The sequence below is a fragment of the Bos javanicus genome, chromosome 9 (assembly GCF_032452875.1).
Source record: "Bos javanicus breed banteng chromosome 9, ARS-OSU_banteng_1.0, whole genome shotgun sequence".
Lineage (NCBI taxonomy): Eukaryota > Metazoa > Chordata > Mammalia > Artiodactyla > Bovidae > Bos > Bos javanicus.
This window is the reverse complement of record NC_083876.1, coordinates 44,035,249-44,061,663: the sequence shown is the minus strand read 5'-3', so window position 1 is coordinate 44,061,663 and position 26,415 is coordinate 44,035,249. Positions and strand designations below refer to the sequence as shown.

The following is a 26,415-nucleotide window of genomic DNA, read 5'->3' as shown; positions in this document are numbered from 1 at the left end:
TGACCATAGAAAGAGGAAAAGAAGGGCAGAGGTGATTCAGTGGTACAACCAGGGAAACTTGGGCAGCTGATGGGGTATTGAGAGAACAGGAAGAATTAAAGAAGACTCAGAGGCCTGGAGTGAGAGGTCAGTAGAGCTGATGGAGAGAGAAACAATGAGGATGAGCATGCTTGGAGAAGAAGAGAACTCAGTAGGAGCCTATGGCCTTTGAGATGGTGCTAGTAAGACATTTAGGTAAAAAGAGCCAGTGGATAATAGGAGACTTTGGATGCCTCCAGGCAATCCCTAAAGCCGTGAATGAATTCCCATAGTGCACCATATTAGACTCTGTTAAATCTTGAGTCTTTACAGCATTTCACAGCTCAGGGTGAAATATTTTGAAAACATACTGAATCCTTCTTATGTAGAGGCTGCATAATTAGGTCCACCACAGCACAGCCACTTTATTGATCCTTTAATTATTAAAAAAAAAAAAAACTATGAAATGCCAAGAATACCAAGATATGAATTTATTTTGACTCTCAATATATTTTGAACTATTCCTCCTACTCACTTCAACTGACAGGACTGGCCCCAAAAATGAAGAACCATTTTTAATGCTTTTAAAGAATATCTGGGTGGGCCACTATCCCTATGGCTCTCTACTTGAATAAGTTGTAAGAACACCGAGAGCCTTTGTAGAGCCAAAAAGAATGTGCAGCTGGAGGTATCAGCTGTGCGTGTTGAGTTCTAGCCAAAATAACTCCCCAGGGTGTCCAGCTGTAGAGAGAGAAAGAAAACCAGAAAAAAAGACAGTAATTCAGTCAGGGAAGTCACCAGTGGCTGAAGAGTCCTATAGGCCACAGAGCACTATTACAGTTGGGGACCAGACAATGTGCTGCCGCCACCACGTTCAGGTTACTTACAACTGCAAAGTGAACATCTGTGGCCATCTGTCTGCAAGCAGGCTGAGGGTCAGAGGCACAGTGAAACATAGACCTGAAAGTGGACTGAGATAAGCTTAGGAGAGGAAAATATGTGAGGCATCTAATAGACTTCACTTAGAAAAAGACAGCCAGTTGAAAGAAAGTATGGATGGGGTCTCCTTAAATAAATTATGACTCAGCAAGTGCCATTTTATCTGCCTAAGAAAATAATTACAGGAAAACAGTATTTCCTGAAAAGTCCCTGTGAATGAGCTCTTCTGGAATAGCACCAGAGGTTTCTGGCAGATGGGAGTAGCTCTGCATGACTTTGGAGATGACCTGGCCCAAGCTCTGAAAGGTAAAGAACTGAGACATTACAACCATGCCTTTCTAAAGGCACTGAAATCTGCTTTCCAACCCTTCCATGACAACTAGCATATTGCACGTGTGGATTGCCCTTTAACCTGACTTTTACAGGTTTTTCTTCCTCTGCTTGTTTCTTAATCCCAGAGTTCCTCTGGGCTCTAAGCCCTCCTCTTTCCTGATACACTCTCCTTAGGGGATGCCATCTGCTCTGTTGGCCTTACAGTCATTTATGTATTGATGACTGTCAAATATTTACTCTCAACCAGACCTCTTGTCTGAGCTCAGACCTGGACAGCAACTGCATATTGCATATCTCCTCTAGTGCATTTTACAAATTCAACTTGTCTAAAATTGAACCCATGACTCCTGGAGACTCATGCCTTCGCTATTGTTAACCCAAGTTGGCCACCTGGAGCCCTCATTTGAATGCTCTTTCCCTTGGCCCACACTTCACCCACACACTAGTGGCCCAAATTAACCCACTGCTCTCCAACCCCATTTCCATTAGCCTAGACTCAGGAACCACTATCTTTCATTTCATTATCACAACAGCTTTCTGAGTCATCTTCCTGTCTGTGATCTTGACTCTGCCTGACTTCATCCCCATTCCATTCTAAAGCACTCTTTCTGAAATAAATCCGATCACTTCACTTCTTCAGCCTGAAACACTTCAGTGGGTTACTACAGCTCTTAGGATAAGGTCCAAAGCGGTTAATACCATCTGAATAACTTGACCCGTCCCATTGTCTTACCCCTCGCCAATGCCTCCCTTTACAGTCCAGTTGAGCTTGTTCTAGTTCCTTGAATCCACCAAGTTCTCCTTTAACAACAGACTTTTGTACATGCTGCCTGGCATTCTCTTCTCCTTTGCTTTGCCAAACGATGACTATTTCTCCTTCAGGTTCCAGTTTAGACAAAACTTCCCTTGACAAGCCTTCCCTGTCCAGTCTAGTCTGTTTTAAATGGCCTGCAGTGAATTCCTAAACACCCTATATTTTTTCCCCATCAAATCACTGTCTACGGTTAATACCTACATATACAGCTTTGTCCTTCACCAGACCTTGTGCTCAATGAGGGTAGGAAACATGTCTGTTTTGTGGGAAATTGTACATCCAGCACCCAGCCTAGACTTTTTGTATGTTGTTTAAATGATTATATAAAATATTGGATTTATAGGCCCTCTGATCAGCAGCAAAACTCTTCTAGGTCTACATCAAACAAGGTCCCCTCAGAGAATTAGAAAGATTTTCAAGTTCCTTTGTCTAAGTTGAGCCTGGCAGCTGCAGCATCTCCAGGAACATTCATTCCCTGATGTGTGGCCAACAGAAGTCTACTGAGGGATTCTCAGCTGCAGCTCACTGCAAAGTTCTTACTCCAAGCACAGAATAATCTCTTCACTTCCAATGAGGGACATCAAGAAAGAAAGAGTTTTCCCTTTGGTGTCAGGAGCCTAGGAAGGCAGAATATAAAGCAGAAAAGTCTACATGAACTCAGAGTCTTTCTAGAGAAGACTGTATTGGACCGTACCCTAGATCAGTGGTTTCAAAACTTGAATCAGAATCACCTGGACGACTTGTCAAAGCACAGATGTCTGAGCCTGACCCCCAGAGTTTCTGATTCAGTGGGTCTGGGATGGGGCCAGAGAATTTGCATTTCTAACAAGTTTCCAGGTGATATTGATGCTGCTGATCTGGGGACCACAACCTTGAGAACCACTGCACTAAACATCTGAGTCACCCTCTTAGTCACACAAACACAAGAGAAGTAGGCACCCCCTGTCCTGGGGCAGAGGCACTCTTCTTAAACTCTGGAGAGGAAGCTCTCACTGCTGGGCAGGGAGCAGGGAAATTTGCATAGGGATTCTAGAGCCTCTGGGAAATAAGAAATCAGAAAAATGAAAACTCCAATCCCTTCTGTATTAAAGTTGAAGTTTGCTAGAACTGCTCTGATAACTTAGGACAGTTCAAATTATAATAATTCTTCAAGAAAAGGATATCAGGGGCATTGGGATGGAAGTGCTTACCCAGCAGTCTTTCACTGGGCACAGGGAAGGGCCCCCAAAATAGGTCTGTTCAGTGAACGTGCACACACCCAACCCACATAAACTGGCTGGCAAGACACAGGGTGATCTAATTAGAGTCAGCCCCAAACAACTGCTGAAACTATTGGAACAGAGACCTTTCCCCTCTGGTATTACAAGACAGATAAGCAGCACGTCTGGGGCTTCTGGTAGCCAGTGCCAAGAGGGAAGAGCATGGCAGAGAATGACACCCACACTGAAGAAAACTCAGCCAAGAAATGAAAGAAATAAGACTTCTGATGACATCATTTGAATCCTGCTGGGCCTAAAGTTACAATATCTTGAGCTTGAGCTGAGTTTCTGTCACTACTGAAAGAGTCTTGACTGATGGAATTCTACTAGCAAACCAATACATTGCTCTGGTCAAGAATGTTCAAGTAACCATCTGTTCTAGCAGTTTCTCTGGAGATAGATAGAAGTGCCAGACCTACAGCTTTGCCATCCCCTCTGGGATTCTGATTTTCTCCCAACAAATCACTAGCACAGTGTATGTGTGCTCAGTCACTCAATCATGTGCAACTGTTTGTGACCTCATGGACTGTGGTCCGCCAGTCTCCTCTGTCCATGGGACTTCCCAGACAAGAATACCAGAGTGGGTTGCCATTTCCTCCTGCAGGGGCTCTTCCCAGCCCAGGGACTGCACTCATGTCTCCTGCATTGGTAGATGGATTATTTATCACTGAGCCACCAGGGAAGCCCACTTTAGCATAGTTCTTAGCCTCATCACTGCTTACTTGCCTTCATTCTCTGTGAGCTCCTTGAATATATGTTCTTTATAACAGTTTTCTTGATTGCCAGGCAAGGTAGCTGGCTTACAGATGCTCACTTTGCAAACAGCATTTAAATGAAAAATAACAAATTTGGGTCAGGTTAGTTTGCATGAATTAAAGGGAAAAAAGGAGGGGAGGACAAGGTACACTGGAAGGAATATGAACTAAACCAGGTAATAACCCACAAAGGTGGGCTTCCAGAGTCAGGTAAACCTTCACTCTGCCCCAGAATATTTCTAACTGAATCTCAACTCCTACTAACAGCTTCAGCATTTTTCTTTTCTTTGGGAAAAAAAAAAACATCATGAGGGAGGGGGTGCCAGAGAATGACAACTGACATGGTGACTCCCACATAAGTCAGCTTCCTCTTCCCCAAATCTGTTTCCAGAAACTCTGCCACATCATGCACTGAGAACCCCCTGGCTTCCAGCTCAAAAGAAAGTCTCAGAGGTGTCAGGCACAGATGGCAGGAGCCCTCCTTTGGTGGTTCTCAATGATAAATAGCTTCCTGCCAGAGCGCTCCCCAACTCTGAACTCCTGGAAGAGAACTACCACATGGGAAGCAAAACCCAGGAAAGGGCTGGAAGCGTACCCTGCATAGGGTTTGTCACTCATGGCTTCTAGGTTAAATGTGTCTGTGGGAACCCCTGGACACAGCTGTGGTCACGAATGTTCCATCCAACAACTGGACCCAGAAGTGGCCCATTTTTCTGACATCAAGAGACCTTCCATGGAAGGAAAACAGAAACAGCACAGATGGAGCTGCCTTTTCAAATCCTTGTGGATGTCATGAGATTAGCAGCTTTCCTCTGAGTCGGCCTCAAAGACTTCCTTTACAATTGTTCATAAGCTCGCTCAAGGGATAGGCAGTGAAGTTCACTCAAACAAAAACATAACCTCAAACATCGAAAACAGCTGGTGGAAATTGTGACTGTTATAGAGGAGCTGACTTATCTAGCTGAGTCAAAACAAGTGTGAGTGCTTCAAACAGGCACGAGATCAGAAACATAATTAGGTGTTTATTGAGTGCTGTCCTTCTTGATTTTTTTTTCTCCCTTGCCGGACATGAGTCTCCTCTTTAGGCTTCATCCTGACAGGGAGTAAAATCCTTTATGATATCAGAATTGACATTTTTGAAAATTTATTTGAAAATAGTTTTCTTTCTAATTATAAAAGTAGTCTGTGTTCTTCAGGGAAAAATTAAGGAACACAGAAAAACCATGAAAATAAAAATGATGTGTAATCCCACTGCCACTCTTTCCCTTTGTTCTTTTGACTTTGGATGTTCCTTTTTTTTAAAATAATTTTATTTGTTTATGGTTGTGCTGTGTCTTCGTTGCTGCGCGGGCTTTCTCCAGTTGCAGCGCATGAGCTTCTCGTTGTGATGACTTCTCTCATTGCAGAGCACAGGCTGTAGGGTGTGTGGGCTTCAGTAGCTGCAGCTCCCAGGCTCTAGAGCACAGGCTCAATAGACGGGCTTGGTTGCTCCATGGCATATGGGATCTTCCTGGATCACAGATCATATCCATGTCTCCTGCACTGGCTGATAGATTCTTTACCACTGAATCACCAGGGAAGCTCAACTTTGGTTTTTCATACACGTATACATACCACACAATTTTAAATATGTATTTAAATACGTCTGTGTTAGTCACTCAGTCGTATCTGACTCTCTGTGATCCCATGGACTGTAGCCCCCATCCATGGAATTCTCCAGGCAAGAATTACTAAAATGACTCCTTTTGATACTGATTTTCACCTAGTCCATATGACCATTTCCCCATGTCACTGATATTCTTTCCCACATTTTTATGCCTGCATATGAACACTATAAATTACTGAGTTAAGGCCAATTGTAGACATTTGGGATATTCTGCACTATTGTAAACAAGGCTGTGAAGAATATCCTTGTTGATAAATCTTTGCACATGTTCATACTTAGAAAACTTACTTTCTCTTTCAAGGCACTGAAATTCAGGCTATAAAAGGGATTGTAATTGATATTGAAAGAGTATAGCCCCTTTTTCCCTGAGAGTTTCTGCCAATTGTCTTTTTCTGCATGTTTTGAGTTGAGTTAGCTCCTTTTAGGACTTGTAGGCCTTCATGTATTCACAGAAGCCTTGCTTTCAATAGAGTTAACGGTCTCTCCAGTTTGCAATGCAGAAACATTGAAATAACTGTTTTTTAAATGTATGACAAGAAATGAAAGCAATAAATACTAGAAAAGATTACTAATCTTATTAGGAAAAAGAAAATATAGAAGCGTAATTCCATCAAAAGCGGTATCAAACTGATTAGACTCAGTTACTCAAAACTTTGTCTTCTGAAAAGCTCTCAAGTTGAATTTGTAGCAGGTTTTACAGCTGCAGGAAACGAGCTAAAATTTTCCACTTTCTTATTTTTCCTATTTTTCTAATCCAAAAAGTGAAATGAAACATTCCTTAAGGAGAAGACTCAACTGACATTATGATCTCTCATTCGAAATTTACTGCCTGCATTGAACAATTGCTTCTGTATTGGCACAAGTCATTCAGTCACTCACCATCGGGGGATGAATCACTCCCCATGAAAAATCATTCCAGAATTTGGGTAACAGAGAAGTTTGCCTCCATCCAAAATTTCGACAAATGTTGGTAAAATTTACGAAAATCATTATCATGAAAGGCTGCCATGGTTTCAAAGAGCATCTCTTAGTAGTTACTGCACTCTCTGACCTCTAAAAAAAGTGCAAGCAACTTCATGCACACACACAGCCCCTGCCAGTTTCCCTTAAAAATTTCATTCTCTTCATCACCACTGAGTGGAATTAAAAACAGTTGGTCAAGCTCCACTAATCGACAGCTGCTTGCAATTAGATGAAGCATTTAAAGCCATTCTCTTAACTACCTTCCCAACTGCCTAAGCATTCAGTATGAGCAATACACCGTGATAATTTGCCAGAATGTTTAACTTATCTCCATCTCTAGTGGTTTCTATACCTTCCTATTTTCTCCAGTCTTCCCACACACTGTCTGACTCTTCCAGTTCCTCTTGTTAAATCAGGGGTGTACAGAGATTAGTTGAAACCAGGTCGAGCTGCTTTGTGCTAAGATGGAAAATTCTACCCAGGCAACTATTAGGGGGCAGAGTAAATCTTGATGTTTTTTGCAAAGAGAAAAGACTCCTTTTTTCCTCTTTTTTTTTTTTATTAAACAATGAACTGGAAAGTTCACTGTAATTTTTCTCATCAAGGATGATGAAGAAAAACAAAAGTTCCTAGGCTTTTATAAACTCTTTCCAATTCTCAAAACTCACAAACACTTATTTTGGAGTAGGGAGAAAATGCACAGATCACTTTATCCAACTTTTGTCCTTTACAAACTGGGCAAAAGTCAAGATGCTTTTCCCAAGGTCACAGAAAAGAGTAGTAGTGCATGGCCTGAATCCAACTCTCTGACTCTTGGTCCAGACGGTTTTCTGCTACTTAAACTCCTTTTGCTAAAGAGAAAATCTTCCCACCTCTTCTAGAAGGAGGCAGAGACCAGCATGGCTACCCCACTTGCCTTATCCAAGGGGTAGAGCAGCTGTTCTCCCCACCGCCTGCCCTACAAGCCTCTCCAGCCAGGAACTCATCCTGGGGCTTAAAGGGCAGAAAAACAACAGACATGATATGACTTCACCTGTGCACTTATCTTTCTCACTCCATCCCCTTCATCTCCCCCACCTAAATAAGAACCCCCCTCAAACTTAACCACATCCATGGTCACATAACCATGTTGTTTTCTCATATTCCCTGATGCTTATCTCCATCCTATACCCCTTTGACCTGTTGTGTGGTCAGTGAAGGAAGGGGATATTGGAGGAAGGAAAGAGAGAAGAAGCAAGAGAGACAGAAAAGGACAATCAGTTGAAGGAAGCAGTTTTACCTTAAAATTCAAGAAGCAGAGTCAGTGTGTAGACAACAATGGGAGTCCTAGGACTTCCTTGGTGGTTTGGTGGCTAAAACTCCATGTTCTCAGTGCAGGGGGCTCAGATTTAATTCCTGATCAGGAATCTAGATCCCACATGCCACAACTAAGACCCTTCACAGCCAAATAAAATAAATAAGTAAAAATAAATATTTAAAAAAAAAGAAAAAGAAAGGGAGCCCTCACACCTCAGACCACTCACCCATAGCTCTGGCTTTTCTTATCTCTGCTCCTCCCAAGGCTAATCCCTTCTTTTCCAGAAACCTCCTATATTCCAATCTAGTCCACTCCTCTAGACAGTCATGGACTCCTTCTTCTGTATCTGAGGACAATTCACTTTCTCCTTAAACTCATATTTCCATTATACTTACAGCAATGAGTTATCCTTATACTTTTTCTGGTTCAAAGTCTTTTTGTTGATTTTTAATGTTATTATGAACATTTTATTATGTTGGTCATTTTATTATATAAATATAGGCTTCCCTGGTGGCTCAATGGTGAAGAATCCATCTGCCAATGCAAGAGATACGGGTTCGATCCCTGGGTCAGGAAGATCCTCTGGAGAAAGAAATGGCAACCCACTCCAGTATTCTTGCCTGGGAAATCCCATGGACAGAGAAGCCTAGAGGGCTACAGACCATGGGGCCAAAAAAATGTCAGACACATTTAATGACTAAAAACAACAGCAAAAATATAAATGTATATGTGTGTGTGTATACATATATATTTTATGACTAAAAACAACAGCAAAAATATATATGTATACACACATACATATATATATATATATATTTCTGTTCTATATATAGAGTTAGAGCCATATTAATAAAGACAGAGATAGATTGAGATAAAATTTTTTTTAAAGTTTTTCTATGGACATAAATCAGAGAAGGCAATGGCACCCCACTCCAGTACTTTTGCCTACAAAATCCCATTGAGAGAGGAGCCTGGTAGGCTGCAGTCCATGGGGTCGCTAGAGTCAGACACAACTGAGCGACTTCACTTTCACTTTTCACTTTCATGCATTGGAGAAGGAAATGGCAACCCAAATCCCAGGGATGGGGGAGCCTGGTGGGCTGCCCTCTATGGGGTCGCACAGAGTCGGACACGACTGAAGTGACTTAGCAGTAGCAGCATGAACATAAATGTTCTATGTTAAAAAAATACTATTCTGCCTCTTGCCCATCTTGCAAGATGGTGGATGAAAACACAGAGAAGCTGGATAATAAGAAGAAGAAACATAAAGCCAAGAAGGCTGATGCCAGGGCAAGGTTAAGAAGGGTAACCTCAAGGCCAAAACACCTCAAAAGGGGAAATCCCACAACAACCAAAACCCCATCCTAGTCAGAGAAATTGGCAGCTTTTCCCCATCTGCTTTGTGTTCCAGCAAAGTCGTGGAAAAGAGGAAGTAATCATAAGCTACATTTAAGACTGAAATTAAAGAGAAATTTCTTTCTACCACACAAAACTAGTTTGGGTGGGGGTGACAGAAATGATGGGATCCAAATGGCTAAGCTTCACAGAACACCTGGATACTGCTCCACTGAAGATGCACCTTGAAAGCTGGTGAGCCTCAGGAGAAAACCCTTCCATCAGATGTGAGGAAGCTGTGAGCTAGCATCACTCCCAGCACCATTCCACGCATCCTCGCCGGGCACCACAGAGGCATGACGGTGGTTTTCTTAAAGCAGCTGAGCAGTAGCATGCTGCTCGTGACTGGACCTCTGGTCCTCAGTCGAGTTCCTCTGTTAGAACACACCAGAAACTTGTCATCACTGATGAGTGGTGTGGAAATCCCAAACATCTCCCTGAGGCTTATTTCAAGAAGAAGCAGCTTCATAAATCCCAGACACCAGGAAGGTAAGACCTTCGATGCAGAGGAAGGGAAATTCAAGCTCACAGAGCAGCACAGGGTTGATCTGAGAGACCTGGACTCACAAATTCTGCCAAAAAATCAAAGCCATCCCTCAGTTTCAGGGCTACCTCTGTTCTGTGTTTCTGCTCACAAATTGGTGTCCTAAATATCTTACAAAGAACTGATACACTGACCCCAAAAAATTATTCTGGGTGGTGTAGGTATTATGTTGATCACAAGTATAAAGCTCCTCAACATAACGTAAATATATTGTAAATTTTATGGATAATGATTAAATACGTACACTGTATCAGAAATTAATCTCATAATGAATTCCACAACCCTGTTTTTATCCCAATTAATTCATGCATCTATGATTTGATAGTACCTGGTGGCTCAGAAGATAAAGTGTCTGCCTACAATGTGGGAGACCCGGGTTCAATCCCTGGGAGGAAGATCTCCTGGAGAATAAATGGCAACCCACTCCAGTATTCTTGCCTGAAAAATCCCATGGACAGAGGAGCCTGGTAGGCTACAGTCCATGGGGTTGCAAAGAGTCGGACACGACTGAGCAACTTCACTTCACATTACTAAATTATGACAGTTTTCAGAGTTATTTCTTTTTCTAATTTTTCATAGAGGTAAGAGAAAGTGCTTGTTTTATCCACCTCGAGGAAAGAAAAGTTTTGTTAAGGAATGACATTAAAGGCTAGACTCTCCTTTCTAGTTATATATCAAAATAACAAAGTGATCCATCATCAAAAATTACTTTTAATGCCCTACCTGCTGACAACTTATTTAGGGCCTCCTTCAATTTTGTTGAAAGCCAAGAACTAGAGACCAACTGCCTTGAGAACAGGTTTTATTTTAATTCCATGATAAGAGTAATTTACTTTCCCCCCTTTCAACACCAAGGTTTTTTGAGTTTTTTTTATTGAGTTATTTTATCTTGCTGAGTTGTATTTCAAGTTATTCCTTAGTTTATTCCCCAAGTATTTTATACCCTAAGCAAGATTCACTAGGAGATAAGTTGATAAGGAGATAAGGCTTTATTCATAAAAGGAAAAGGTAAATGAGAGCTACCAAAATATTGGCCGTGGGTAGATCCATTTTAAAAGGAGGGTTCAGGATGGGGAACACATGTATACCTGTGGTGGATTCATTTTGATATTTGGCAAAACTAATACAATTATGTAAAGTTTAAAATAAAATAAACAAACAAACAACAACAAAAAAAGAGCACAGAAGAAGATGATTCTCCTAAACATTACATGTGCCTGCATACCCATTAGAAAGTCTACATACTCTCTAAGAATGAACACATTCCAATTTGAATGTCATTGGACTAAAGACTCCACATGATCTAGCCCGTACTTACCAGTCTCAATTCAAATCTTTCTCTCACTCATGCTTTCAGTTCCTCTGGGTCATTGATATGATGTTCCTGCTGCCTGAAAGCTATTTTCTCAGACATCATCCCTAACTACCCAAATCATAATAGTTTTCTCAGTTCTCTCTCTCTCTCTCTCTCACACACAGTTCTGTATTCTTCTTTCTCCTAACAGCCATCAGATACTTATTTGTATTTATTTAAGTAGCTCACTAGACCAGTGCCGAATGTGGTCCCTTACCAGGATCTTTAGCATCGATTGAGAACTTCATAGAAATGCAAAGTTCCAGAGCCCACACCAGACCTAATGAATGAGAAATTCTGAAGCGATCTGTAGTTTATTAAGTCTTCCAGGTGTTTCTGATGCTGCTAAAGCTTGGGAACCCCTGTGCTAGATCATAATCTCCATGAAGGAAGAGCATACGTCAGTTTTTTCATCACTGTTTACCTAGAATTTTACCCAGTGGCTGGTATATAAGAAATGTTTTATAAATTTGTATTGTTGAATAAACTCAAATAAAACAAAAATTTGCCCACAGTAAGGGATATAGTCAGAGAAGGCAATGGCACCCCACTCCAGTACTCTTGCCTGGAAAATCCCATGGACGGAGGAGCCTTGTAGGCTGCAGTCCATGGGGTCACTTAGAGTCGGACACGACTGAGTGACTTCACTTTCACTTTTCACTTTCATGCATTGGAGAAGGAAATGGCAACCCACTCCAGTGTTCTTGCCTGGAGATTCCCAGGGACGGGGGAGCCTGATGGGCTGCTGTCTATGGGGTCGCACAGAGTCGGACATGACTGAAGCGACTTAGCAGCAGCAGCAGCAAGGGATATAGTACAGCTTATATGCAAAACTAAAACAAATGATACAAATGAACTTATTTACAAAACAGAAATAGACCCCAAGATGTAGAAAAGGAACTTACGGTTACCAGAGGGGAAGGGTGGGAAAACTGATAGTAATGGAGTTTGGGATTGACATGTACACACTGCTGTATTTAAAACGGACAACCAAGGGCCTACTGTATAGCACAGGGGACATTGTCAATGTTATGTGGCAGCCTGGATGGGAGGGGAGTTTGGAGGAGAATGGACACATATATGTGTATGACTGAGTCACTTTGCTGTCCACCTGAAATTATCACAAAATGTTAATCAGCTACTTTCTCAGTTCAGTTCAGTTCAGTCACTCTGTCATTTCCGACTCTTTGCAACCCCATGGACTGCAGCATTCCAGGCCTCCCTGTCCATCACCAACTCCCAGAGTCCACCCAAACTCACGTCCATTGAGTCGGTGATGCCATCCAACCATCTCATCCTCTGTCGTCCCCTTCTCCTCCTACCTTCAATCTTTCCCAGCATCACGGTCTTTTCAAATGAGTCAGCTCTTCGCATCAGGTGGCTAAAGTATTGGAGTTTCAGCTTCAACATCAGTCCTTCCAATGAACACTTAGGACTTATTTCCTTTAGGATGGACTGGTTGGATCTCCTTGCAGTCCAAGGGACTCTCAAGAGTCTTCTCCAACACCACAGTTCAAAAGCATCAATTCTTCGGTGCTCAGCTTTCTTTATAGTCCAACTCTCACATCCATACATGACTACTGGGAAAACTGTAGCCTTGACTAGACAGACCTTTGTTGGCAAAGTAATGTGCTTTTTAATATGCTGTCTAGGTTGGTCATAACTTTCCTACCAAGGAGTAAGCGTCTCTTAATTTCATGGCTGCAGTCACCATCTGCAGTGATTTTGGAGCCCCCAAAAATTAAGTCAGCCACTGTTTCCAGTTTCCGCATCTATTTGCCATGAAGTGATGGGACTGGATGCCATGATCTTAGTTTTCTGAATGTTGAGCTTTAAGCCAACTTTTTCACTCTCCTCTTTCACTTTCATCAAGAGGCTCTTTAGTTCTTCTTCACTTGCTGCATAAGGGTGGTGTTATCTGCATATCTGAGGTTATTGTTATTTCTTCTGGTAATCTTGATTCCAGCTTGACCTACATTCTAATATAAGATGAAAAAGTTTTTTTTAATGAAATACATTTCTATAGTGATCCATTAAATACATGGAAATATATATATACATATACACATTTCACAAAATACTTACTACATGCCATAGACTCCAAACATTCTCAATCGTATTCTGTTTTATTTATTTTCTTCCTGTTTTTCCAGTAAGAAGACCTATAAATTCATTTAGTAGTCTACTAATGGATCTTATGTGCAGTTTGAAAACCCTAGTCACTAAGCTGTTCTACAGAAATCCATACCTATGCCCTTGTTATTCTTTTAACCTGGAATTCCCGTCCCTCTCAGCTCCTCATGCCCAACTCTCACTGATTCTTCAAGGCCCACCTCTCAGAGTAGATTTCTATGCTGTGAAGGTAATCTTTCCCTCTTTTAAATTCCCACCATATTTTTTTCTGTGCTCAGCTCTTATACCTTTTCTTACATGTTCCTTTTAATACTGTTTATAGAGTATCACTTTTCCTATTAAAGTTAATCCTTCAGAGCAGAATCCATATCTGATTCATCTTTGGACTCTTCACAGCATTTAGCATATAACTTCAAATAATGTTTCCTAAGTAAATTGGACTTTCAAGGTTCCAGGGCGAAATATTTCTAAAGGAAATAAGATTTCAATGAGTGGCTGAGAGAGGAAGGGCAGATGAGGAAAAAGGAACCACATGGCTTGGTGCCAGTGACAGAGAAGGGAGGCACGTGCAAGCCATATTATATGTATGGCGGAGGAAAGGCGGGTGGGGTCAGATGGCAGAGCACCGTAAGTGACCCAGACTATTCTGCAAGGAAAGCAGAACTATCACAGGTCTATGGGTGAACTTTTGGGGTTTTTTTCTGTTTTTTTAATGACAACTTTGGTGGCAAGATAAGAGTGGTATAAGGGTACAGAGGCTATGAACATATGTCTCTCGGATCTCCTGCATATTCTAGCACATTCACCGGCACCCACCTGCTACCCCTGTGGGCCCACTGCTGTGTTCATGCTGGGGACACTCTTTCCCAGTTGCCCCCAACCAATCACTTTGGCAAGTAGCACTGACCCCTCCCGGGGACATAGGCTCAAGAATTCATGCTACTGGGGCACAACCCTATGAGAACAGCACTGTGTGGAAGCCTTCGTATGCTGTCTCCTCCTTTTCTCCAGCCAGATCTGCTCTGCAGGGTGACATTCTTCCCACCACTCCTGCCTCTTCATCTTAAATCTTCCCAGGCATTTTCCCCCCAAATATCTCCTACACTTCTACTCCTATCTTGGTGGCCACTTCTCTGGTAATATGAACCAAATGCAGAGGAGCAGATAAGACCAGAAAGGAGGTAAGAGGCAAAGAGCTACGATGGACGTGCCTGAGTATTACTGAAAATATACCTACATGTTCATTAATGTACACATACAGATATTGAATTGCAGTGAATACACTTAACTGAAATTACCAAAACTGAGGGAAGGAAGAATTCACCTAGACAGCCACTGTTAAGAAGAAAGGCAGATCTTTCATCAAAGCACATTTCTTAGTAGGCATAAATCCAACTAAGGTCAGATAACACAAGACAATCTCTCACAAAACGTGAGATGCGCCACAAACTAGAACTCTCTTGCCGTATCACGCGCTACCAGAGAAGCTCGGACCACAAAATACAAGCAGATGTCAACACTTTCACCTTCCACTTTCTAAATATCGCTGATTGGGCCAAGTTTCATTTCACTTAATGGGCCACTTTCCATGTTGAGGGAGAAGAGTTGAGAAAGGGCGGAAGAAAGTGTTAGGATTCAAGTTTCATATCTGCTTAAGTAAACTGATGTTGCTTACTGCTGGGTTTCAAGAGAAAAGCTTCCCTAAATCAGCCAACAGTTGTTCAGAGAAACACACAGACCCAGGGTAGGCAAATGTTTTCTGTAAAACGCCAGATACTAAACATTTTTGCCTCTACGGATAATGAGATATCTGCTGCAACTACTACTCTGCTATTATAGCCCCAAAAGCAGCCATTGACAATACAAAAAATCAACAGGTGACTGCATCCCAATAAAACTTCATTTACAAAAACAAACAATGGGCCAGATTTGACCCATGGACCATCATTTGCCAACCCCTGATGTAGAACACTAGGAATTCTTCCCCAAAATGCCCTCTTCTGGTTTGGATGTGGATGTTCCACCTGCTTTCTAATCTTTTATCTACTTAATATAAAAAGCACACAGTTAAAAAATGTAGTTGAAAATGATCAGCTATATTAAACACCAATGCTAATGAGGGAAGAGGCCATGAAACAAGCTCTGGCCTGGAGGAAGGGACTCAAAATAATCATCAGACTTCAACCTGAGATTATTTTTATCTACTGGACCATCAATTCTCAGAGTGTGGTCCTTGTACCAGCAGCATCAGCTGCACCAGGGAAATGGTTAGAAATAAAAAATTCCTGAGCCCTGTCCCAGACCTACTGAATCAGAATATGTAGGAGTGGGGCCCAGTGTTTTAACAAGCCCTCCAAGGCAATGGCACCCCACTCCAGTACTCTTGCCTGGAAAATCCCATGGATGGAGGAGCCTGGTGGGCTGCAGTCCATGGGGTCGCTAAGAGTCAGACACGACTGAGCAACTTCACTTTCACTTTTCACTTTCATGTATTAGAGAAGGAAATGGCAACCCACTCCAGTGTTCTTGCCTGGAGAATCCCAGGGACGGGGGAGCCTGGTGGGCTGCCAGATGTCTATGGGGTCGCACAGAGTCAGACATGACTGAAGCAACTTAGCAGCAGCAGCAGCCAGGTTATTCTAATGCAAGGTCAAGCATGAAGGAGAAGCATGAAGCTCTCTCTGAAGCTGCCTGTGCCTCAAATTCTCCAGCACCAAGAGGAATATTGAAATTTTGTTATTTTCTCCTATTATTAATGTCACAAAGAGATTGCCAAGACCTGGCTAACACACACTTAAAAGATACTTCACTACCTGATGACTTATTAGTGATTAAGTCAAAATACATGCTCTTTTTTTCTTCTTTGAATTTGGATAATCTAACATTTAGAAGAAAATGTTATGTAGTTCTAAATCGAATATATATTCATAAAGATTTTCTTTAACTTGATTTGCAAAGTGACCAATAGAGTCCATAGAATTGTAGCAATAAGGTGTATACCTTGTAAGAATGGGGATTGGAACCCATGGTCCAGAGCCAAAATTTGTGTATCACTGGTTTGTGGAATTAGGTAATACCCAAACCCACCCAAGTACTATTTGCAGCCCTAATTTACATGGGGACCAATGAAAATCCTGAGGACTCTCTCAAGCCATATCCATGACTACACATCAGATATCAGAGACATATCTGGGAGATTTGACAGAGTAGATGGGAAATGGAAATGAAGAATGAGAGGGACAGAAGGCAAATTTCAAGTCTCCCCCTTCCCCACACCATGCACATACACACACACAAATCAAAATAAAATTAACCATTACTAATGGAGAGTTCTCTGACAAACTAGCAATAGACATACCCTCTAGAATGCCTTTTGGAGCCTGAACGCTGAGCAGAGTCAGGTTCTGGATGCTGCTGGGCGGCATGTGAGCCATATCCCCCAGCTCTCCTAGAAGCACAGATGCACCTGGGGATACCCAGTGCCTGGGCTCACTGGGCTTGTACATGGCAAAAACAGGCTGTCTAGGGGACTTCCCTGGCAGTCCAATGGTTAAGACTCTGAGCTTCCACTGCAGGAGGCACAGGTTCCATCCCCATGTGCTGTGCAGCCAAAAAATAAATAAACTTTAAAATTTTGAAAAGCTCAGTAAGTCCTATAATGTTCCAAGTTCTATAAAGTTCCATGGGTCCAAGAGAATCAATCTCTGATCAGCAAACTAAAATCCATGGCCAAAAATAAATAAATTAAAAATTTTAAAAAGCAAGTGCGCTAAGTTCTATAATATTCCAAGTTCTATAATGGGGAACTGGCAGCACAGTGGAGGCCAGTAGTTTTGCAATCAGGAGTACCACAACAGCGTTTATTAGGCACCTTCCAGGGACTTCCTCAAAACTCGTTCTTTTTTCTTAAAGCCTAAGGGTAAGAATGTCTTCATTCATACTTAATTTTCTAACTTAGTCTGCCCTTCCTCCCACCACCCCTATCCTCCCACTAAAGGACTTTGGCTTCTCTGAACTGGTGGTTGCTGCTTTATTCTGTTTTCTACTTCAGGCTTTAAAACTGAGGTGGGAGGGGGGTTCAGGATTGGGAACACGTGTATACCCATGGCGGATTCATGTTGATGTATGGCAAAACCAATACAATATTGTAAAGTAATTAGCCTCTAATTAAAATAAATAAATTTAAATTAAAAAAAAAAAACTCTAAAAGATCGTTTACATTGCAGGCAAATTTAAAGGAGAATACTTTTATTAAGAGACAGAAAATAAAGTAAATGCAGCTAAGATTTTCAATATAATCTATAGTTAAAACATTCTTATTTAGAAAACAAATTCTTGGAATACAAAGAGTTGAGAATAGGGAGAGATTCCCATTTCTGATACTCTTTAATCAAAAGTAGAAAAGGATGGAGGTATGGATTAATTTTTTCACCTGTGATAGTCATTTTAATTTCTTGGTCATAAATATGAAAATGTCTTAGTCATAGTTGGCACATGGACCACCTCACAGATGTCCTCAAACATTCCTATTGCTGCTGGGCACCCCATACCATCAACCTTCAATACTCTTCTGCCCAAGACCTCCCCAGATGTGAATCATGTTTAAGACCAGAAAATAAAGCTTCTTCTGCAAATATAAAACCTTTAAATGCTATCAAAAATACCCTTCAGGACTTCTATCATCATTAGGCCAAATTCTCAACCCATGCAGCTCTCAAGGCTTGCATCCCTGAGGATAACATCTGGTTCTTTACTGTTGAACCACCTTGCTTTGATGGCATTGCATTGTGATCACAGTGATGTGATCATCCAATAAAAAAGTATCATTTTGATATTATTTCAATATAAGAATCCATTAATTTACTGAATAAATCATGTTGTTGAACCCAAGTTACATGAAAAGTTATTCAAACTCACCTTCTCTGCCTTCACAAATGTCTTTAACAGTAACTCAGGACCCACACAGATGTGCTAGGAAAGGAAACCTCAACTCATTTGATTTTTCCCAGGAAAATGAAATGGCTGAAATAAATAAACCACCTATGTAATTAAAAGAATACATAATACTATATTTTCAGTATAAACTTTATAAATACTTCAGTTTTTCCAAAGTTTATCTATAAAAACAATATAGTCCCTATAAAATTCCTTCATTTTATTTTCCCTAGAGTAGACAAGTTGATTATAAAAAATTATTGGTTCTTCTGGGACTGGTCATTAAAAGAAGACTTTATCCCTTTCCTCCTTCCTACTGTGAAAAATGAGATGACTGGAGCTCTAGCAGCATCTCAGGCCATGAAAGTTCTTGCAGATGAATGCCTTACGCTAGGATGCTAGACCAGGGAGAAAGAGCTTAAGCCATGGATGATGTTAGAACCACCATACCAACACTGAACTCCTACATTCAACCTTCTTTTACCAGAGAAAGCAAACTCTTTTTAAACACAGCAAGCTGTTCTGTTGGGTTTGTTTGTTTGTTTTTAACTAGCTATTACTAGTCCTACCAGATGCAATATACCATTCGCCAAATAGCAAGCTGGTATCATTTGTGATTCAAAATAAATTGTTTCAGATGTCCACAACTCACCTTGAAAGGTGCCCCCCTCCCTTGCAAAACAATAAGATAGAATGATAAATGGATAGAGGAATGGAGTGAGGTAGATAGAAACATGATAAAGTAATAAATATAGCAAAATACTAATGTAGAATAGAGATGGCAGGTATGTGGGCATTCGCTATGTAATTCCTTCAACAATTCATAATAAAATACTAAAAATTCTATTGACAAGCCATCAGCACCATTTAATATGCTTTTAAAAGATATCCCTAGTAAGGAGTTTTATAGCTTCTTTTCTCTCACTAACAGGGCCACTTCTCTCCCTGTTCTATAAACACTATTGTGGCCTTAAAAAAAAAAAAAAAAAAGAACTGGAAGTACTGCCAATGGGACAAACTGGGTGCAAGTAAAAATTTTAAAGGCTATATAAACAGAAATTCATCTGGAAAGATGTTTTCTCCATCAGCACAGTAAAAAGCTAGAATAGAATTTCCTGATATAGATGTACTGTTTGACTCTCTACAGATCCCACTGGGTACAAGAGAGAGGCATCGTGTTCTTTAATTTAAAAGTAACTTTCACTCATAAAATGAGGTTAGGAATGTTAGAATTTCAACTCAGCTGAGCTCAGCACTAAGCAACATCATTTTCTTCTCCTGTTAAGATTCCCTTCTCCTTCCCTATCAGTACAAGGACACATCTAAGGAGATATAATTTCAGTTTGGTCTTCTGATCAACTTGAAGCATTTCTACTGAAAAAGCAATAATTGTGGTGTTGGATCTTTTCCCATCAGTCTGTATTCCAAGCAAAGAAAGACTGGAAATGAGTGTTGAACAATTCCTGGCAAGAATGCTAAAGTTCGCAGAAGCATTGCCTGCAAACTGCCAATATAAAAGAAAAAGTCTTCTCCTATTCTCCAAGATGCAGTAAGAACAGTAAGAATGTGAATCAGGATTGCTGAAAACGATGCCAAAACACTGATTTGGACTCTAGTGTCTACTAAAAGAATCTATTTCTTGGGACTAAAATGCAATGCCTTCAGAAAATGATACAAATTTAATTCCAGAAAATTAGCTGGGAATTCAACCAACAGTATGCACTTATTATATTTATTGAGGGATATGAGAGCAGATACTGAAGAATGCAGATTCACATAATAATCCCATAGAGTCTCTTGTTTATGACTTACTGAAAATTTCTGCTTCTGAAACATCTTTCAAATTTGACCTCATCTCAGAAAGAATGCTCTTACAAAGCCTGGAGAAAACATCCTTGGCTATGTTTAAGTTATTCAAGGATGAAAAAGTACGATTTACATATGTATTTAATTTTTGTAGAAAAATCACCCGCAATAGATGGCATTTTATAGCATAGTCTTCTGGGAGAGAAATAAAGAATGGAGCAGTCCAGACATTATAGACATTGTCAGTCTAGGGCAGAGGGGTAAGCACTTTATATGGATTATCACCTCTGATCCTCACAAAATCTATTAAGATAGGAATTGTTATTCTTTCCATTTTATAGATGAAGAAATAGTTGCTTAGAAATGCTTGCCCAAGGTCACCTGTCAGTAAGTGGTGCAGCCAACACTGGGATGCAAGTCTGACTGATGACAGAGCCTGGTCTTTTAACCATCATCTGAGATGGCTGTGATCTTCGAAAGTCAAGTACCCCGCAGAACATTCAGTGAGAAAGTGAGGGAGAAGAATGGTGAAAGGGAGGAGGAGGAGGCAGAAAGGGAGGGAGAGGGAGAAAAACTTGTCTAACATATAGGTTGGGAAAACTGTAAAGAGGCCATTAAAAGTTATATATATGAAATATTTCCCATCAAATCTGGATGATTTCTTTGCTTCTTGCTTACTTTTTTCATTCTTCATTTCTTCCATGTATCATTTCCTCTGGTAAAAATTTTTTTTAAAAAAGAGGAGCAAGTATTTATATCTTTAGTTCAGTTCAGTTCAGTCGCTCAGTCGTGTCTGACTATTTGGGACCCCATGAATCGCAGCATGCCAGGCCTCCCTGTCCATCACCAACTCCCGGAGTTCACTCAGACTCACGTCCATCGAGTCAGTGATGCCATCCAGCCATTTCATCCTCTGTCGTCCCCTTCTCCTCCTGCCCCCAATCCCTCCCAGCATCAGAGTCTTTTCTAATGAGTCAACTCTTTGAATGAAGTGGCCAAAGTACTGGAGTTTCAGCTTTAGCATCATTCCTTCCAAAGAAATCCCAGGGCTGATCTCCTTCAGAATGGACTGGTTGGATCTCCCTGCAGTCCAAGGGACTCTCAAGAGTCTTCTCCAACACCTTGTAAAAGCGATTCATTGTAAACTACCTCTTCCTCACTTCCACTTTTTCCAAATATTTATTAAACACCATTGTGTGCCATACCCAGTCATTTATATTCTGCCTTTACTATAGAATAAGTCAAACTTAATTTACTTTTATTAATTAAAAGGAAAAAATACTTTACTGACACAAACTAAGGCAATGAGGCACTAAGCCAAAAAGCAACAAAGAATCTGTCAGAATATTAAAAGTGTTGACATGAAAGGATTGGATGAAGTTTCACGTACATGAACCAGACCAGATGCCCAGCTAGAAGGACCACTTTCCTTGGCCTTCACCATGAAAGACATGCAACCATCACTGACATTAAAGCCACTTGAGAAGGGCCTTTTATGGGAAGGAAAACAGATAAAAGGAGCGGACAGGATTCAGAGAACCAATAAGAGTTGACGACAAAAACTGAGAATACCTCATTTTCACTTTGTTTACGGCCTGATGGTTCTGTGAGTTATGAGGAAAGAGTCAAAACCTTGTCCATCTTGTTCACCATTGTATACATAGCACTTGGCACTCTACCAAGAATATAATAGGCACTCGCTTAAAAAAAAATTGGTTGAATAGATTAATTAATGAATAAGCCAGAAAATGACCAAGAAGCAGTGACTTTGATAAACAACAAGGTCCTACTGTATAGCTCAGGGAACTATCTTTAATATCCTGGGATAAACCATAATGGAAAAGAATATTAAAAAGAATGTGTGTGTCTATACATATATATTTTTTTCAATTATATATATAACTGAATCACTGTGCTGTGCAGAAGAAATAAACTATAGAAAATCAACTATACTGCCATTGAATAAATAAGTAAAAGAAGCAGTGAGTTTATTGTCTCTGTCATTTGACACTAAAGGAACAGCTGTCCATCCAAAAAATGTTGAGGTCTCTTTATCCAATTTATGTACATCCAGAAACTCTGACAGTCTAGAAATTCTATTATGAATTCACATCTCACAATAACAACAATTAAAAAACACAGTAATCTATAACTCTAATATAAAAGATACAATCATAGATAAGTGAAGAAAAAAGGCAGTACATGGCAGAGATTACTCACTTCCTTACTTCTAAACCTGTTTGGTTTCATAAAGAGATTCAGTCACCCTCAAGATTTGTCATACCCGTGAGGGAACGTTCCTTTTGGAAAGATCACCTTGTTGGGTTTCTGTTAAATGACCCCATTGACCACTGCCTTCCAAGCATACTAAATTAAGAAATGATTGTGAAATGTGGGGAAATCTTGTTTAGCTCAGATCACAAGGCCCTAAAGCCCTCACCAATAGTCATTGATATTTAGTCTGATCAAGTGTTAACAGGAAAAGCAAATATTCTGCTCAGTTCTCCTCATTGATGTCACTTGTTTCTCTTCCTACCTTACCTCACCCCAAGGGGGTTTTATGTCATAGAGTCATAACAGTTCAGTATAAGAATATTAAAACAGGTCAAAATGATAATATATTTTGGTAGTCATTTTTATTTCAGCCTTTTGAGTCCCATAGCACATGTTTGTTCCCTGTCTAATAACAATCCTCAGAAGCCACTGAGAATAATGGCCCTGGATGTACTCCATCCCAACTGAAGAAGTGTCAAGACATGACCCAAAGGAGCAAAAGAGAAGCAAGGCTCAGTGGAAGTGAGAAAGCGCATCTGACAGGGACACAGAGTAGAGGAGCACAGCATGGAATACAGGGTCCCTGAGGAAAACAAATGGACAATCAAAGCCAAATGGGTTATAAGAAATTGACGTCTCGGTGTGGTGATAACAGAGAGTGATAGTACCCAAATAAAACATGAAGAAAGTAGTATACAGACAGACAGGAGAGGAAAAAGAAGCAAAGAGAAATTCAGTACAATGTCAGGGACTTCCCTGGGGGTCCAGGGGCTAAGGCTCCAGCTTTAAATGCAGGGGGCTCAGGTTCAGTCCCTGGTCAGGGGACTAAGATCCCACACACCATAACCAAAAGTCTGAATGCTGTAACTAAGAAGATCCCACACGCCGCAACTAAGACCTGGGGCAGCCAAATAAATAAATAATTTAAAAAATACAATGTCAGAGTAATCCAGAATTAGGTGACGAAGAACTCGACTAGAGCTGTGGTCACAGAAAAGTCAAGAAAGGACCAAAATGAAGGCTTGCCAGACTGTGTGCCCTTGGGGCTGCATGTTTCTGGCACCACCGTGCACAAGACATTTTTGTTGAATAAATGGAATGGAGAATGAGAAGATGAAGAAGAAGAAAAGTGACAGGCTCAGTAGCTATTGGATGTCTCTAAGTATTGACTCCAAAAGTTAAGAAATGGAGAAGTACCTGTGACAAGATGGAGAAACATGGCATTTGACCATGGGATTGAGTTACCAATGGGACTTCCACATAGAGCTGCTCAACGGGCAGTCAGCAATTCAGTCCATGATAGAATCAGTACTAGAGATGGAAGCTTAGAGGTGCAATCTAATGACAAGCATGTGAGTGAGATCGTAAGAGAGAAGACGAGAACAATGAGCAGAGCTTTAGGTATGGTAGGAAAGGGAACAAGCAAAAGAGACTGAGAAGAAAAAGTCAAACAAAAAAAAAAGAGAGAGAGAGAGAAGAACTAAGAAGATGTGGTGAAAAAATTATCAGGGAGTGGTTTGTGGTATGCTGAGGACTCAGATCTGAGAATGAGGGAAGCTGAACTTGAACACTGGCTCTGCCAGAAGCTCACTTTGTGATCTGGGACAAATGTCACAAATCTTTCACCTCCACATCATAATCTGCAAGTGGCCTCTGGGGGGGTTATGCCAGGTCTCAGGATCCCAGGGTTCTGAGAACTGAAGGAGCCAGAGATCAGGATAGTTGGAATGAGGAAAAGAGAGTGGTAATTAATCTCCAAGCAAAAATATCTCCACTAAGGGCAGAAACCAGCAGGTAAGACCTGAGAAGAAAAGAATAGATAGGACTTCGAGACTTTGCAAACAAATACACATGCCAAAAAAAAAGCAGCATGATCAAAGGGAGTTTTGTTTTGATGATAGGGGAGACTAGAGTTTGTTGAAACCAAGGAGAAACTAAAGGTGAAAATCTGAGACAAACATCTTAGAGAAGATAAGTGAGAATGGAGTCCAAAGTATAAGTAGATAAAAATGAAAGAATATTTTTGTTCCTGGGGTGCAAAGGAGAATGGTGTCATACAAGTGCAATGTGGACAAAAAAATTTTAAATAGAGACTATTTATGTGTGGAGCTGACTCTTTTTACAACATAGTCTAATAAAGGAGGCAAATTGTTATACTAGTTACCTTTTGCAATATTACAAATTACCCCCAAAACTGGTTGAAAACAAAAATTAGAGTTGACAAGGGGTAGGAATCAAGAAACATCTCAGCTTGGTTGTTATGGCTCAGGCTTTCTCATGAAACATGTAGTCATGATGTTTTTCTGGGCTGCAAGGCATCTGAAGGTTTGACTAGCGCTGGAAAAGCCACTTCCAAGATGGCTAACTCACATAATTATTGATTGGAGGCCTCTGTTCCTTGTCATATGTACTAGCTTTCCTCATGTATGTCACCTGACCTCCCCCCCTCCTCACCCAGAGCAAGTGATAGAAGAGAGTAACCAACATGGAAGCTGCAATGTCTTTTATGACCTAGTCTCCAAAGTAGCACAGTCACTTCCACCATATTCTGTTCATCAGAAAAGAGATACTAAGTACAGATCACTCTCAGGGGAAAAGGAAATAGGCCCCACCTCTTGAAAGAATGAGTATAAAATAACTTGTGGACAAATTTTAAAACTACCAAAGTCTTTAAAGAACATGTGGATTAGGAGGAGGGTCGACAATTTAGAAAACAGTAGCAGTGGAATATCCACTGAGGGGTACTCCAGGGGTTATTGAGTGTAGATCAAAAGGTCCCCCAAAAGGTTATACTAATGCTACAACAACAAAATGGCCTTTTACAAAGAGTGAAAGCAATGATATGACTGATATGACTTTTTACCAGGAAGAATGCTATTGTTATCAAACCAAGTAAAAGCTCAAAAAGAGCCCATTAAAGGTCATAAAAGGTAAGAAAATAAACCACCCCAGACACACCAGAGAGGAAATGCTGACAGATCCACAGGATCTGGTACACGGCTATGCTCACTGCACTGGTCAACCAACTCCAATTTGGTTGTTTGCCTCAGTGCTCTTGGCTCCACTGAATTAATTATCCCCTGAAAGCAACTTAGAGGAGGAATCATATTGTTATTGTCATTACTGTTGTTGTTTATATTAGTATCCCCAATGTTAGTGTAACATCTGGAGGAAGAAAAGCATAGAGAACACATAAATATCTATTTGATAAAAAGATGTGTATACAACACCAAAGAAACCAGAATTGAAAGAGACACATGTACCCCAATGTTCATTGCAGCACTGTTTACAATAGCTAGGACATGGAAGCAATCTATATGTCCATCAGCAGACAAATGGATAAGGGAGTTGTGGTACATATACACAATGGAATATTATTCAGCTATAAAAAGAACACATTTGAGTCAGTTCTAATGTGGTGGATGAAACTGGAGTCTGTTACACAAAGTGAAGTAAGTCAGAAAGAGAAACACCAATACTGTATATTAATGCATATGTATGGAATAAAGACAGTAAGGACAATTCTATATGCAAGGCAGCAAAAGACACAGGTGTAAAGAACAGGCTTTTGGACTCTGTGGGAGAATGTGGAGGTGGGATGATTTGAGAAAATAGCACTGAAACATGTATATTACTGTATGTAAGATAGATGACCAGTGCAAATCTGTTGCATGAAGGGCACTCATAGCTGGTGCTCTGGGACAATCCAGATGAATGAGGTAGGGAGGGAGGTGGGAGGGGTGTTCAGGATGGGGGGGATGGGTGTGCACCCATCACTGATTCATGTCAATGTATAGCCAAAGCCATCACAATATTGTAAAGTAATTATCCTCTAATTAAAATAAATTAATTTTTAAAAAGATGTGTTTATGGATGGATGGATGAAATTAGTCCAAACAGAGAAGCTATGGTATGTTATTTCCCTTTGTG

The 26,415-nt window shown here is 40.6% G+C and overlaps 1 pseudogene; it reads left to right on the top strand.

Moving 5' to 3' along the window:
- The first annotated feature begins 9,273 nt into the window (after positions 1-9,273).
- LOC133253897 (large ribosomal subunit protein eL6-like) lies at positions 9,274-11,836 on the top strand (annotated as a pseudogene).
- The last annotated feature ends 14,579 nt before the right edge of the window (positions 11,837-26,415 follow it).